The following is a 3,494-nucleotide window of genomic DNA, read 5'->3' on the forward strand; positions in this document are numbered from 1 at the left end:
CGCAAATGACAACCATGCTGAAGGAGTGGGGACACTTACTGCTCATCTCTGAATTCCCAGCCTAGCAACCTTCTCAGATGCTAGCAATACATGTGTACATAAAGCGAACCGACAGTCAGTTGGGGGCCCCAAAGGCCAAAATCTCGGAGAGGGTGGAACAAAACATTCTTCGCTGCGAAACTGAACTAAAGTTCAACGTACTTGATGATGATTTTTTTTTTTTTTTTTTTTCGAAACCGAGAAGTCTTTGTGGCCTGGAAATCACGATGTACACACAAATACACACAAATGTTTGCAAGTGGAATTACTTAGTGGAATTAAGGTTGAAGTTCTACTTCTTTAAATCTTTATTATTCATCGTAAGACTTCGGCCCCCTTCTCCGCACTGCGGGGGTTGCGGGACCAGCTGCTACGCCACTGGAGCTTTAAATTGGTAAATTTTTCATTATATAACATTTCAAAGTGTATGTAAAATTATATGTCGAGTATTTTTATTTTTCCATTAAAACATCTCAAAAACTTGTAATCGTATTATTTTCGAGGTCGTACTGCATATATTCAAGCCAATACGGTATTGATCAATTATATTTTCTGCGGTATTCGCGTAGTAGTTCCAAAAGTATTTAAGTTGATTTAACTTTCGAACAACAGTAGGAACCATAAAAGTCAAAATCAGTTAAGTATGAATTCAACCGAATGACTCTTTTGACTTTACAAAATTTCCACCACCCGAATGAGAGAAGGCTCGATATATCTAAGACACTTCCATTATCACATCTAGATATGCATATTTTGAGTACATGTTATATATATTATTGTACTTGTTGTTTCTACCAAGGAATATTTTTAGATTTCCTTTCCATTGTTTCGTGCTTGTTAACGGGTCAATTCTCCAGTAAATTTGAAATTTAAGTGTAGTAGATTATTTTATGATTAACTTATCATAACATGTTATGATGAATGTTTGTTAAGATAAAATGTAACATTATTTTGTAGAAAATAATATTACGATTTTGATGTAATAAATAGTGTTACAAAGGAAAAAAACAGTGCCTTTCTATTTATAGCCTGTTATATTCCGAAATTATCAATGTTATTCTTATTTATTCTTCAGACTCTGATATCATTAGTGTCTATTGTCTTCTGCTGGTTGTATAACACTAAATTGTAGGTAGCTAAAGTCATGTTGAAATGATGATGAGTTAAAACAAAATCAAAATGCTATTTATATCATAGATGACTTATGCACAGTTCTGAAGGAAAAATAACAAATCGTGATTTTGATGGCATTCAGTAACGTAGCGTGAAGTTTCGAAATAAGTAGGCTGAAATACATAATTATCAAAAAGTAGTGATTTATGTAGTGTATTTTGCAGTTGACTATACAATACAAGAAAAAAATTTTCAATTTCTTGTGAAGCAGTAATATTTTCAAATAAACAACTATTCAAACACACACTCAAGTTATCCACCTTAGTCATAAGAACAAATATCAACGTGCTAATACAAAACATTACTATTGCAGAATAGTGTATAATAAATTATACTATTACTAGCAGAGGATTCCATTCTTTTCACTGGAAGAATATGGTTTAATAAATGTGAAACCAGAACTTTGAATATTGCAAAATTGACTTTTTTTTTTCCTTTATAAGTGGAATTTTCGAAAACACTTATTCGGTGCTTTTAATGAAAAGTTCAAATAGAGAATACAAACAAATGGAAATTTTAATATTAAAATGCCCCCTTTTCCTTTTTAACTACTGAAACCGTGTATTTTCTTATATTTAACTAAGAGTTAATAGACCAGATTTTACATTTCCAATTTAAGCATACCCTCAAATTGAAGCATTTTTGAATAAGGAAACTTAAATATTTAATTGAGAGTTTACCTACAAAATTTGATACTTCCACTGAAACTGAACCTTGTATTGATCACTTTGTCTAAAGAATCAGAAATTCAAATATCAGGTAGTCTAAAAAATAATGAGCCTTTTGTGCACGAAATGGCGCTAGTGTCTCAAATCTCAGGAAATATGACTCGCAGCGGGTCGGGTACAACGTCATTCGGCAGCTGACAGTTTAAGCTAGTAGATATGCAAATAATGTTGGAATTCTTATAATCAAACATAAGGTATTGAGCCTTGAAGATACAATTTTACATACAATTACACAGCATACAATTGTAAAATTGTAGATGTACATTTTACAAGTTTATTCCGATAAAGACTCAAATGCTGCCCAGGCTCGTGAGGAAATTTGTGCTGTTCATGGGCATTTCTCTTCTGTCAACATTCTATAAAATCCTCTCCAACACCCTACTAGCAAGAGGGCCATTCCACGGAAAGTGAATCCAATATTACCAAAATTAATTTTTAATTCAGACACTTGATGTTTGCTTATTTTGTTAGTACATGCGTTAGAATTTCGGTAACAAGCTTGATTATTGACTGGCAATATTGTTTGAAATGTAATCCCGCCTTTTAAAGCAAGATGGCGTCCGCATATTGGACTTGGTGAAAATTTTGTCCAAGAGAAGTCTGATTTAGTAAGATAAGGTTTGACTGCGTTTGTGTGAAAATTTGTTCTATATTCACTTTGTAATATACTTTACACGTAGGCACATATTTCTTATCTTGAGAAGACATACAATTAAGTCATGCGTCCATTTAAAATATCAATGTGTGATTTGTCCCGTTCCGTCACAAATTATTGAAAATTTCAAATAGTTTTGAAAGTACACCATGTTTCGAACACAATATAACAGATGGTAAGCAATCACGAATGGACAAGATTCACTAGGTGTTTCACTTGTGGTGCATGTCTTTGAAACAGCCACAATCATGAGCTGAAAATCTGTCACGAACATAACGGTCACGAACGAAAGTGATAGAAAAATGGTTAACACATTGCAATTTGCACTGGCGCAAATCCCGAGGGGGATGAGGGAGACATGTCCCCCCCAATCTTGGGACTGTCCCCCCTCAATAATCCGATTTGAAATGTGCTTTTTGGGGAGAAATGTGATGATTTGTGTCCAATTGCCACAAAGGAAAGTGAAATGAAATAGATGTCCCTCAGAATAAGCCTCAAATCTGTCCGCCTCCCAATGTTGAAGACAACTCTGCTCCCCTGATCCTTCACATCATTGTTTTACAACTCAAATATTTTGAACATCGCTTAAAACATTGGGGAAAGGTCTTACTCGTCTCCTCCCAATGTTGAAGATAGATTTCCGCCCTGGCAATTCGGATTGGCATTCACATGAGAAACACAATATCGGAAGATAAGGGCACTACAGCCTGGTCTTCTACATTTTAGTGCAAGAATATATTTTGCAATGCAATAGAAGACATTTCTCTTATTGCTATTGAAAAGATCAGTGAAATTTATATTTGATCTTCCAGCACAGAATGTGTTCTCTGATAAGAATGAAGTGCTGAGTCCGAGAGTGGTGGAGTTAGTAGTGGTTGATGTAGTATACTACGACCGGC

Source organism: Thermobia domestica, chromosome 2, assembly GCF_964235325.1.
Source record: "Thermobia domestica chromosome 2, izTheDome1.hap1.1, whole genome shotgun sequence".
In the NCBI taxonomy this organism is placed as follows: domain Eukaryota; kingdom Metazoa; phylum Arthropoda; class Insecta; order Zygentoma; family Lepismatidae; genus Thermobia; species Thermobia domestica.